At 39.1% G+C, this 13,110-nt stretch overlaps 1 pseudogene; it reads right to left on the bottom strand.

Annotated features, from left to right (window-relative positions):
* LOC114709957 overlaps window positions 1-12,796 on the bottom strand; it is a 73,201-nt pseudogene extending 60,405 nt beyond the window's left edge.
* Between the last annotated feature and the right edge of the window lie 314 nt (window positions 12,797-13,110).

Here is a 13,110-nt window from a genome sequence, read left to right as displayed (position 1 = left end):
ACTGGACACACAGGGGCAACCCAGGAAGGGTACAGATCTCACCCTATGCTCTGCTGTGTTCCAGACGTTGTGGGCATGAGTGGGGGCTTGGAATCACCGGGCAACATGCTACAGGAGAGAGAGCTGTGAGCAAGGGAAGTCCGAGAGCTGCCAGAGTGCCAGTGCTGTTCAGGTATGAGAGGCAGCAAACGATTATAAAGAAGAGGCCTGCAGAGGAGCAGAACAATGCCTGCTCTCACTATCTGGAGTGGAAAATCCTCAGAATCCTAAGGATTTGGAGAACACTCAAAAGAGTTTTGCCTAGTAGAAGAGAAAATTTTACCCTAAACAGACATTGCCCTGTTGCTTCGTTATCAAACTTTAAATCAGACCTGACAGGATCAAATTGTTTCCAAGGAACAGGACTGTATGCTCAAGTGTGGCTCAAGTATATGTGGGAATATGTAAAGGATCCACGGAGGAAAATTTGACAAAACTTGGCAAATATGCAAAAATTATGAAGTGAGCAAAGTAGGACATGTACAACCCATAATGAGGAAAGTCAATCAAACTGACCCAGAAATGACAATGATAATAAAAAAGCTATGGAACAGAAGCATCATGATTGCATTCTGAGTAGCCCAAGAAGATTGACCAAAATGCAGTACGCAGACAATATTTAAAAATAAAACATACAGGGCCAGCAAGACAGCTCAGCAGGTAAAGGTCTTGTCCCCAAGCCTGATGACCTGAATTCCATCCCTGGGACTCACAGGGTGGAAACAGAGAACTGACTCCCATCCACAAGTTGTCCTCTGATTTCCAAACATGAACTGTCACACACACACACACACACACACACACACACACACACACACACACACCAAATAAATGCAAGCAAATACGTAAAACATGCAATTAAACTGTTTGCCTTCTCAATTTTCTTATTTCTCAATTTTCTTATTTCTCAATTTTACCACTCAATCATTGTCTTCATTATCATTGTCTTCAATTTCTAATTTTCACCTGCTACATCTGCTTAGATTTTTAAATCTAACCATTGAATTCTAAATATTTTGTTTTTCAATCCTAGAAAATTCCTATTTTTATGGTGATGTTTCCTTGTCTGTCTGAGACTTTCATTCATTGACAACCTGTTTTGTCTTATCTCATTAAAGACAAAATTATTACCATAGAATAGTCACAGTTTCTCGAGAAAGTGACCTGTTGTCTTAGTTCTCTTGTGATTGTTTTGGGGTGGCTGTTTGTTTTTGAGTAAAAGTATTCCTATAACGGACAGGCTGACATGAAGAATCTAATGAATGAACTACCCAGAACAAACTGTTCTTGGATTTATGATATTTTGGCTTCAGACTCCAAGTGCTGGTTTCACAGGCCTACATCACCACACCCAGCCATCTTCCTAGTTCTTTGTACATTAGATAATTTTGGATGGGATCCAGAAGTTATAGTAACAATTCTATTATGAAAGTTATAGTAACAATTGTAGATTCTGCTGAACAGCAGAAGTGTTTTTTCCTTTGTTCTTGCAGATCCTTTTGTGACTGTATTGAAACTCCAATCACTGCTTCTGGAGATGCAGCCTCAGCCTCACCAAGCCCAAATCTAAGTTTCTGTTGGTGCTGCTTTGAGTGTTCTGCATACTAAGAATTTGGAAGCCAAGCATGGCCACACATACCCCATTCCACATCCTCTTCAGTGCACTTAGTAGTCCAAATTTAGTTTTCTTGTTCCCTAGGCTGGAATGAAGGCAGGTTTGGCCACATGCTCTGCTCTTGTAGATCTCATTCTCTGCTGCCTCAAGCTCTTAGGTCTTGTGTTTGCTTTTGGCTGTATAAGGCACTGTCTTTGTCTGTTTCCTGCTATAAAATTCCTGAGACTAGATAAAGAAAAGAGCTTTTCTTAGCTCAGTATGAGGATCATCAGTCCTGTGGATTTCACAGCCCCTCCAGTTGTATCACAACATGGAAGACGGCATCATTACAGAAGGGCTTGTATAGAGAGATCAGACACCAGAGGGGAAGCCGGAGCAGTTCAAGGATCAAGCTCACTCTTTTTATAGCACCCTCCTTTGTGGGGACTACTTGGAGTCTCAGAGTAACTGTAATAATGCCTTTCAAGAGTAGTGCCTCCAATGACTTAATTGTCTTCCACCAAAGGTCATCTCTTAAAGGTCTCACATCCTCCCATTGTAAGCCAGTACAGACGGGCTTCCAGGACATGAAATACTGGAGGACATACTTAAACACAGTCATGTGCTATCTAACATGGCTCTGTCCTATTATAACTAGAAACGTGGAGGAGTCTGTGAGAAACTTATTTTTGAAAGGAGTATAAGAATTGATACAGCTATATGTGCAATTGTTCTAGCACATTTATTAAACTGGCCATCATCTTTGTCCCCATATAATTAACCATTTTTGTCCTATATCATGTTTTCAAACACAAATACATCTTTGAAGTATCTTTTCTATTTCTCTGGTCTTCAAGTATGGCACAGATTTACAGTGATTTCACTTCATAATAGTTATTTATTTGTGTGTGTGTGTGTGTGTGTGTGTGTGTGTGTTGTGGTGTTCATTCATGCATGATCCACAGTGCTCCTGAGAAGGACAGAGGACAACCTTCAAGAGTCCTTCTCTCCTTACTCCATGTGAGCTTTGTAGGTAAAACTTAGGTCATCAGGACTAGAGGCAAGAACCTTTACCCAGTGAAACATCTGGTCTACCCATACAAACATAATCTTAAAAGGAAAATTCTCCATCATCAGTATTCTTTATGGTTTTCTAGGTTATTCCTAGAGACTTATTCTTTAACATATATTATGAGATTCTTTGGCGGTTCCACAAAGTATCTGTATTTAGAAATTGCATAATTTCCATATATCCATTTAGGAAGAGCTGACTTAAAATGAGTTCCCATTCAAGGATAAGTTTCTCTGGAAGATATTTCTAATATCAGTACAGTTTTATAATTGTCATCAAATAGCTCCTGCAGCTTTAAATGTATATTTTATTTTAAACACTGTATAACTTGTTTTTTATAAATAATGTCTGCATATTTTGATGGAATGATTTCTAGAGTGGTGTAATTCATTTTTCTATACCTCTCCAAATTTTCAGTTTCTTTAAAAAACAATTTTTAATTCTAACTTTAATTTCTAACTTTTTGATTCTCTAAGTTTGCAAATAACCTTCAATAATATAGTTGTTAATTTCCCCCTCAATATTCATATCCTTTGTTTCATGCTTTGTATCTGTTGTCGCTTTTTTTCTTCTCTCTCTGTCTCTCTCTCTTTCTCTCTCTCTCTATTTTGAGATAGGGTCGCATGCAACCAACACTGGCTTCAAACATGCTGTGTAGCCAAAGATGGCCTTGAACTCTACCTCCCAAGTGCAGGGATTACAGACATGTGCCAGCAAGCCCAGTTTTTATGCTCACTTTTAAAGACTCAGTATTAAACACTGGCTGTACGGGTTGTTCTCCAGCTATCATTAGATTGACTGAAATTTGTTTATTTGCTATTTAAATTCGCTTTTGCTGTTTGCACCTCTGAACTATTATTTGACATCATAACTCTGTTTTTTCTTACTGCCATTTTATTCACAATTTTAACAGCTATTAAATTATATTAAATATTTTTCTACCTACTGATATGACTCTCTCCTTTATTTCATTATTGTTATAAATTATACTGATATATGACAATGTTGATCTTTCATTCCTTGAATAAATCATAGTTATTGCTTTGATATAAAATTTAAACATAGTGGGGAAAGTCTAAAAATGCTTCTTTATTCATAAGTAACATTTGTTTAAAGCAAATTTTATGCAAAATTTTCACTTTATAAAGTGAATGTGAAGGTTTGTATTTTCCATGGCCTGAAATGTCTACCAAGCACCATCCTGATTTATTCTTGGTGATAGAGAGATGGCTCTAGCAGTTAAAATTTGGTAGGCATCTTACACATGCTGTAGCTCCTGCTGCAAGAGGGACAGACACAGAGGGTCACTGAGGTGTGCTAGCTTCAAGACTAGCTGAGAAAAATGTGATTTCCAAGCTCAGGAAGAGACTCTGCCTCCAAGGAATAGTGATAGAAGACCTCCTCTGGCCACTGCACACACAGGCATGTACACTCACACACACACACACACACACACACACACACACACACACACACATATGCAGGTACATGCTCACACATGAACACATAAACACAAAATGAATAAATAATTTTTAAGAGATTAATCTATTCTCTATGGAATAAACTCCTCTCAACCATATGGAGCTCACCAGGACAGAATTTAAATAAAATTTTAGATTCTCCTACAGTCTTTGTTCAGCCAACTATTCCAACTCCTGAGTTATATTTAGTAATTTTGTTTTTCTAAAAATTCCCTATCTCCTTAAGGCTTTAAATCTGAATGTCACAGAGTTACACACAATTCTTATTTGTAATTTTTCAAATGTATATAGCCCCTTGCTCACGCCAAATGTTGCCTATTTTTATTCTTTATTGCCTTAATTAGGCTTGAAAGCTACAGCATTTTTCAAAGGAACCAATTTCTGCAATTATCTTTTTTCATTTTTTGTTTCACTATTTCAACTTTCATCTTATTAATTCCCTCTTCTTAGTTACTTAGTTTATCTGCTTACTTTTCTGAATTTTAAATGCTGAGTGCTTTGCTTTTGAAGTGTTTTTGTCTTTTTTCTTTAAGAATTAAAGATTTTCTCCATGGCTAACTTTAGTTTTTATGAAAATATAGGAAAAAAATGTCTTTTACACTTGAATGACATGAACATTTGTTTGCAGTTACCAGATCAAGCACATATGATCAAATTCCTCTTCATCTCTCTCTCTTTCCTTCTTCCTTTCTCTCTCCCCCACCTCTCTCTCTCTCTCTCTCTCTCTCTCTCTCTCTCTCTCTCTCTCTCTCTCTCTCTCTCTCTTTCTTAAATCTTTCTCAAAGGTGCACTGGAGCCAACTTGAAAAACAACTGCTGATAAACCATGAATGATCTGAGTAGCAGAGTAGATACAGCAGTGTAGGGTTATTCTAATCTGGATCTGGGATGGCTCCTGGAAGATGACAGGACCACTAGACCTAGGGAGAAAGTGAGGTCACTGGAGTCTGCCCTTGTAGGGGATGTTGGGACCCCAGGCCCCTTCTCTTTCTTTCTCTTTCTGAGTGCTCTGAGCTGGGAAATCTCTGCCACTTTCAAGGACCATGATGTTTTGTGCTGCCAGAGGCCCAAACTGATGGAGTCAAGTGACCATGGACTGTTGTGAATATTCCTTTACATTTTGTGGATGTGTCACTGTGATTGGTTTAGTAAAAAGCTAAATGGCCAATAGTTAAGCATGAGGTATAGGCAGGACTTTCTGGACAGAAAGAGGTCTGGGAAAAAGGAAAATAGAGTCACCATCTGGACACAAGAAGGAGCAAGACATGCAGGAGGAGAGGTAAAAGCCATGAGCCATGTGGCAACACGTAGATGGACAGAAATGGGTTAATTTAAGTTATGAGAGCTAGTGGGACAAGCCTAAGCTATAGGCCAAGATTTCATAATTAATACTAAGTCTTCGTGTCATGATTTTGTAAGCTGGCAGCCCAAAGAAAAATCTGTCTACAGTGGCCTGAAACCGTGAAACCAGGAGTCAGAACACATCTTCCTTTTAGGTTGTTTATTTGTCGCAGTGATGTAAAGCTGCCTGAAACAAAGCTACAGCCCAAAGTATAGAATAGAGTCACAAACTCATGTTTGTACAGAAACCCTTGAATTAAACATGGGGTGAAATAGATAAATCTATTTACACACAAAATTCCAAATCATTTACACAGCAACTCCACCCACAATGATGTGACCCTAACTTCACACTTCTCAAGAGTAGCCATGTCTTGTGACTTCTTTCCTCAGAGTAGAGCACAGAAAGGAGGAGGCAGAGAGTAACTTTCAGTAGGTGGTACAAGTGCTCCATCACCCACTGATTGAGATGACTGTGCATGTGGGAAGTGCAGGTGATGTTTTGTAAGGGGAAAGGCACTCTATCTCCGTGGTGCCTTCCCCAGAACATGCTTCAGTCAAATCACTGGTGACACAGTGTGGTGAAGGGCCTCTCCAGAATAGTTAACAATACAAAGTGTCAAGGTCGACACACCAGCAGAAACATCAGATAGAGGACTCCATAAAACTGTCTCTCCAAACATGTAATGGGAAAGAAATGTTTAAAGTCAGCTCTTCCAGAACTCTGGAAGTTAACTTAGAGCTCATAGAAAACTTGGGAGAATTTAGCAAAAACAAGGGGCAAGTCTGAGTTTAGTGATCAAGCCACCTTGTGCATTTCAGCTACTTTTTCCCATTCCCCCATCCCACTCCGAAAGTCCCATAAAATAATAGTAGCATTCCAGATGTGAGAAGGGACAGAATGGAGCTGAAACACTGTCTCATTATCAAAGAGAAATCATTTGACCATTTTGGTGGCTCTTTGGCTTGCATTTCTGTAACTTCATTAGAATCATGTCCATCAATTTGTCAAATAATTTAAAATCCTGGATGCTTTGGGCTATGAATAATATGTGGAATGAACAGTAGACTAACAAAAAACTTGAAACAAAAAGTTTAAGAGACATCTCCATAAAGCCAGAGAGGCTACAGTTCAGGCAGGAATAGGCTTCCACATGAGCTGAAGAAAGATAAGAGGGGCTAGGGAACTGGGTCAGTGGTTAAGAGCAGTAGCTGCTCTTGCAGGGACCAGCTCCAGTTCCCAGCACCCAGGTGGTGACTCACAACCAGCAGTGACTCCAGTCCCAAGGGATGCAATGCCTTCTTTTAGCCTCTGTGGATAGCAGACATGCACATGATGCACATACATACTCATGCACATAAATGTTTGTTTTTTAAAAACATGGAATATACAGTATGAATAAGAGACCATCAGACATAAATTCTCCTTTATCAGTAATTACAGTAAAAATAGATGTAGTAAAGTTAGAGACCAACAGAAGGGGTTAAAAATATGATTCAACCATATACTACACAAAATTCACTTTCCATTAAAAGACATAAATGTGTTGTGAGACGTAGAGAGATATGTAGAGTTAGCATCTCTAATCTAAAATCTGAAACCAAAATGTTAAAAAATTCAAGTGCTGCAGAACACACATGGTACCACAAGTACAAAACCCTCTACTTGACCTCAAGCAGAGGCACACCGAAACACACTAAAAATGGTCTTCGTGGATGTGAGTGAATTAAACATGCAACGGTGAAGGGGCAGGTAACAATTTGCCATGTCTAGGCTTGAGTACCACCTCAAAGGTACTTTATTCTATAGACACAAATATGACTAACTCTAGAATGCTCTGCTCCTAAGTCTGCTCAGCCAGGCTCCTGCAAACAACCACCAGAAAGAGCCAGAATGTTTATAACTATAATTTATTATAGTTCTATAATGTTTGTAGAAGGCAAACTAGAACTTCAGAAAAATGCAGGGAAATGTTTTGTAACATTAAGAGTAAATTTACCAACAAGATAAAACTATCATGGCCTCCATATAACCAACAACAGAACTACAAAATACAAGAATTCAAAAAAGACGATTGATGGAATAAATGGGTAGCTCTACAATCATTGTTAGAAGTACCAGTACCTCGCAGGGATGCTTGGCTCAATCTGGGAGGAGGGGACTGGACCTGCCTGGACTGAGTCTATCAGGTTGATCCCAGTCCTTGGGGGAGAACTTGATCTGGAGGAGGTGGGAATGGGGGGTGGGCTGGGGGGAAGGGGGGGGGGGCAGGAAGGGAGAGAACAAGGGAATCTGTGGCTATTAGGTAGAACTGAATAGTATTGTAAAATAAAAATAAAAATAAAAAAAGAAGTACCATTACCCCATCTTCAATAGCATACAGAACAACTAAACAAAAGACACACAAGCAAGTAGAAGATATCATAAGCCAATTAGACTCAACAAGGCTAACAAGATATCATAAGCCAATTAGACAACAAGGTGATATAGAACATCACCCAGTGAAAGTAGGACACTCAGACCTCTGTAGTGGACATGGAACATTCTTCAGGATAGAGTCTTGGTAAACTTGAAAGGATTGAATGCATACAAAGTATTTTTCTTATTATTGTGGAATGAAATTAGAAATAAATAGCTGAAGGAAATTTGATAGATTCAAACTTGTGTGAAATGACCAACACACTACAGAATAAAGAAAACAAAACAGAAAATACTTGGAATTGAATGAATTCACAATGTACAAATCACTATAAAAGTTAACATCTACAATTCTAAAAGAAAAAAATTGGGGCTGGAGAGAAGGCTCACTCAGTAAAGCGCCTGCCCCACAAGAAAGCAGACCTGAGTTCAGATCTCCAAGTCACATAAAAACCTGGGTACAGTCCACACACTTGTTACCTTGAGATGGAGAGAGGGGAAGTGGACAGAGGAGGATCCATGATGCACATTGGCCAACCAGTCTAGCTGACTGAATGATCTTCAGGTTCAGGGAGAGATTCTGTCTCAAGAAACAAAGATGTAAAGAGATCAAGGAATACACTTGACACCAACCCCTGGCCTCCATGTGTTTGTGCACACACATGCATGCACACACATCTGCATACACCAACACTAATAAGTACATACGCCATGTACAAGCAGCACACTATGTACCTACACATACAGAAAAAGTTAAATCTATAATCTAACCTTCCCCCTCAAGATTAGAATGAAGAGATAAGATTAGAACCAAAACAACTAGGAAGAAGGAAATAATAATAAATAGTAAGTTAAGATAATTAAGAACAGAAAAACAATAGAGAAAATCAATTAGAGTAAAAGTTCTTCAAAAAGATGAACAAAAATGAAAACTTCTAGTTAGATTGACCAAGAAAAAGAGAATTCAAACTGCTAAAGTAAGACATTAAGGGGGTTGGAGAGATGGTTCAATGGTTAAGACCACTGACTGCTCTTCCAGAGGACCCAGGTTCAACTCCCAGCACTCTCATGGCAGCTCACAACTGTCTGTAACTCTAGTTCCAGGGGATCTAACACCCTCACACAGACATACATGCAGGCAAAACATTAAATGCTCATAAAAAATTAAAAAAAACTTTTCAGAAGTCAGAGACAGGAGGATCTATACATTTGAGGCCAGCCTGGTCTATACAGCAAGTTCTAGACTATCCAGGGCCACACAGAGAGACCCTGTCTCAAAAGAACAAAATAAAAACAAGACTTGCTCCTGTTCCTCCCTGTTAGTTCTTAAGCTAAGTGATGACAGAGTTTAAGGCATGATTTTGAGACCCTCACACAGACATACATGCAGGCAAAATACTAGTGCACATAAAATAAAAATAAATAAATTGTTTTTAAAAAGAAATTAAAATGATAACCCTATTTTTAAAAAAAAATTTGTAAAAGCGGTTATAAACAACCACACACAACGAATTATATAATATGGGTGAAGTGAACACATTTCTAGAAAGGGGCAAAGTACCAAAGAAGAGAGAAAACTTGAATAGGCATATAAGAAAGTGTTTTAATGATAAATCAAAACTGCACACACATACACACAGAGAGAGAGAGAGAGAGAGAAAGCACCAAGTACTGTCACTAATTCCACTATCTACTAAATGCATAATTGAACTCACAACATTCTCAGTCATAAATTAAACCTCTATACCATCCCTCCAAGCATCAGGAAATTTCACAAAAGAGAGAAGTTTAGATACAAAATAAGAAAAGTGGTGTAGAATGCTGAATCCTGGGCATGGAACATCTGCTGTGTTCTTGAACTCACAGTAGCTGTGTTTACCTGCACAAGACTGAGACCATCAATTCTGAATGATGGAGGAGGGAGCATCCATTATTTTTCAGTGCTGTAGGCACTGATAAGGTGCTCACACTCCTGTAGGCAAGTCTTCATGGATGCTCCTGGTAAACAACTGCAATGAAACCCATTAGGCCACCAGAGGGCATAGGGGAGAGCTAGAGAGAAAGGGATTGATTAGGAAGAGGGAGAGGACCAACGGGAGTGGGAAAGGGGCAGGAAAGAGTAGTGGTGGCAAATGTGATGGAGATACATTATGTACCTGTGCAAGAACGTCATAATGAAACAATTCTATGTAATTAATAAAGAACATACCGAAAAGAATCAAATTCACAACAGTCTATTATAAATTCTCTTCCCCATAAGAACAGGGAAGATTCATTACCCTAATTCAAAAGCCAAGCAAAGGCTTATGAAAATATAACAAAAATCCTTAACAAAATGCTGAAATCCTATGGCATATAAAAAAGCCAAACAGGACTTCATGGCCAGGTCAGCTTTATCTCAGATATCCAAGGTTGGCTTAGCATTGGAAAATTAATCGATGTAATATACTATGTTTAATATGCCATATAATAATAAATGTAGACCACCATAAGTAACCCAGTAGATGCAGAAAAACATTTTACAAAAATTCAATACTCTTTCATAGTAAACTAGGAATAGAAGGACTTTCCTCAATCTAATAAAAGGCATTTTGAAAAACCACAAGCAATACAAGACTGAAAGATTTCCCCAAAGATCAGGAGCAAGACATTGATGCCTGTTTTCACCTTTGCCACACAATATTGCTCCAGAAGTTCTAGTTGAGTAACTAGTCTAGAAAAAGAAATACATCCAGATTGCAAAAGAAGTCAAACTCTAAATAAACAACATATACTCAAAACTATTAGTGAGTTCAACAGAGTTGCCAGATATAAAGTCATGCTATGACTTGAAGATGGAGTATCCCACTCAAGGCTTGCATGCTAAAGGCCTGACCCCAGCTAGTAGTGCTATTGTGATGAATTAGAATTAACCAATTGATGAGCTTATCTATGAATGGGTTATTGGAGGAAGGGCCCAGTTGGAGGAAGAAGGTCACTGGGGGAATGACTTTGAAGAATACACCTTACCCCTGGACTATACCTTCCTCTCACTCTCCTCTTCCCTTCCCCTCCCTCCCTCTCTCCCAATCCTTCCCCCTATCCCCTGTTCACTTTGAAATGAGCTACCTTGCTCCAGCACATGTTGTCCACTGTGATGTTCTGTCTCCATATAGGCCCAGGAGCCCTGAAGTTTAGTAACTATGGATGGAAGCTTCTGGAAGTGTGGTCCAAACAAGCCTTCTGATGATTTTCAAGGTCATCAAAAACAGGGAGAATATGAGGAACTACTTCAGAGAAGAGGAACCTAAGGAGACATGGTGACTAAATGGAGTGTTGTTTCTTGGAAGAAATACTGAAATAAAAAAACGTTAGGTAGAAGCTGAGGAAAGATGAATAAAATGTGTATTTAGTTAATCAAATTTATCAGTGTCAGTCCATTAATTATAACAAACATGCCACACTGTTGTTAATAGTTGATATTAATAGGAAAATTTGATGTAAGGTACATAGGAATTCTATACAATCTTTACAATTTTTCTTTTATCTCTACTATTCTAAAAATATGGATATGCACTGGAGAATGGTTCAGTAGCCAAACACACTTGTTACTCTTGCAGAAGACTTGGGTTTGGTTGGCTTACAACCATCTATAATTCCAGTCCAAGGGATCCAATGCTCTCTTCTGATCTCCATACACACCAAGCATGTATGTGATACACAGACTTATATGCAGGTAAAACATTCATACACATAAAAGAATAAATTAATGCATATTTTTAAAAATTAGAAAAATAAAATAAAATTATAGGATTGAGTCATGTTCTACATTTGATTTCTGATGTTGTGATAAAACACTGTACCCAAAAGCATTTTGGAGAGGAAAGGGTTTATTTCAGCTTACAGTTTTAGTCCATCATTAAGGGAAGTTAGAATAAAAACTCAAGGCAGGAACCTGGAGGCAGGAGCTGAAGCAGAGGCCATGGAGGAGTGCTGCTTACTGGCTTGCTCCACATGGCTTGCTTGGCTTTCTTTTTTTCTTTCTTTTTTTTCTCAACATAATATTTTCATTGATTCTCTGGAAAGATGACATCATACACTCCTATCACATTCACTTCCTAGTCCTTTGCTGTCCACCCCTCCCTCCACCTTTGTGACCTACCCACCCTAGCAAAAAAAAAAAAAAAAAAAAAAAAAAGTTCAATCTATGTTATCTGTATGCTATCAGGGGCATATTCCTTAAATAGAACTGAGTCCTACACACACAAAAACACACACACACACACACACACACACACACACACACACACACACACCTCACACCCCTACTGAAAGCCATTTATTGTAGAGAGAGATACTTCAGCATCCTATCACAGTTTTTTTTTTAAAAAGATTTATTTATTTATTATGTATACAGCATGTATGACTACAGGCCAGAAGAGGGCACCAGATCTCATTACAGATGGTTGTGAGCCACCATGTGGTTGCTGGGAATTGAACTCGGAACCTTTGGAAGAGCAGTCAGTGCTCTTAACCTCTGAGCCATCTCTCCAGCCCCCCCTATCACAGTTTTTAAGAATTCTCTTTGATGGCTTCCTGTTTAGGCTGCTACTATTTTGTGCATATGTGTGTGTGGGGAGGGAGGAGGTGTTGTAGTGAAGGTAGGAGTTGTCATAGAAGCCTTCCATGTCCCTTTTTCTCAACTGTGCATCTGCAGTCATTGATATCACTGCCAAAGTAGCTTACTTGCTCTTTACGCACCATGGAGCATGGGTCATGGACTTCCACATGGTTTCTGTTGACAGCACAGACTACAAATGGGGCTCCCAGTTGCTGTAGGGCCACGGGCGCAGAAAAGGCCCTATAATGCATCTGGGATCAGGGACATCAACATTGATTCAGACAACAGCATAGACCACAGACATCTGCCCATACAACCTTTGGCAGTATCATGGGTCTAGACATCATCATGGCCCCAGGTGGCATCGCAGGCCACCCACATCAACATGGCCCCAGTGGCAGCATGGCCCATGAACATCAACGTGGCTTCAAGTTACAGCACAGACCACAGACATTCAATGACCTTCAGTGGTAGCATGGGCCACAGACATCAACATAGAACTGGATGCAGAAAGACCATGGACCCAAACATGGCCCTATTCAGCAGAATGGACCTGGACATCAAC

This window comes from Peromyscus leucopus, chromosome 5 (genome assembly GCF_004664715.2).
Source record: "Peromyscus leucopus breed LL Stock chromosome 5, UCI_PerLeu_2.1, whole genome shotgun sequence".
In the NCBI taxonomy this organism is placed as follows: domain Eukaryota; kingdom Metazoa; phylum Chordata; class Mammalia; order Rodentia; family Cricetidae; genus Peromyscus; species Peromyscus leucopus.
This window is presented reverse-complemented; position numbering and strand designations above follow the sequence as displayed.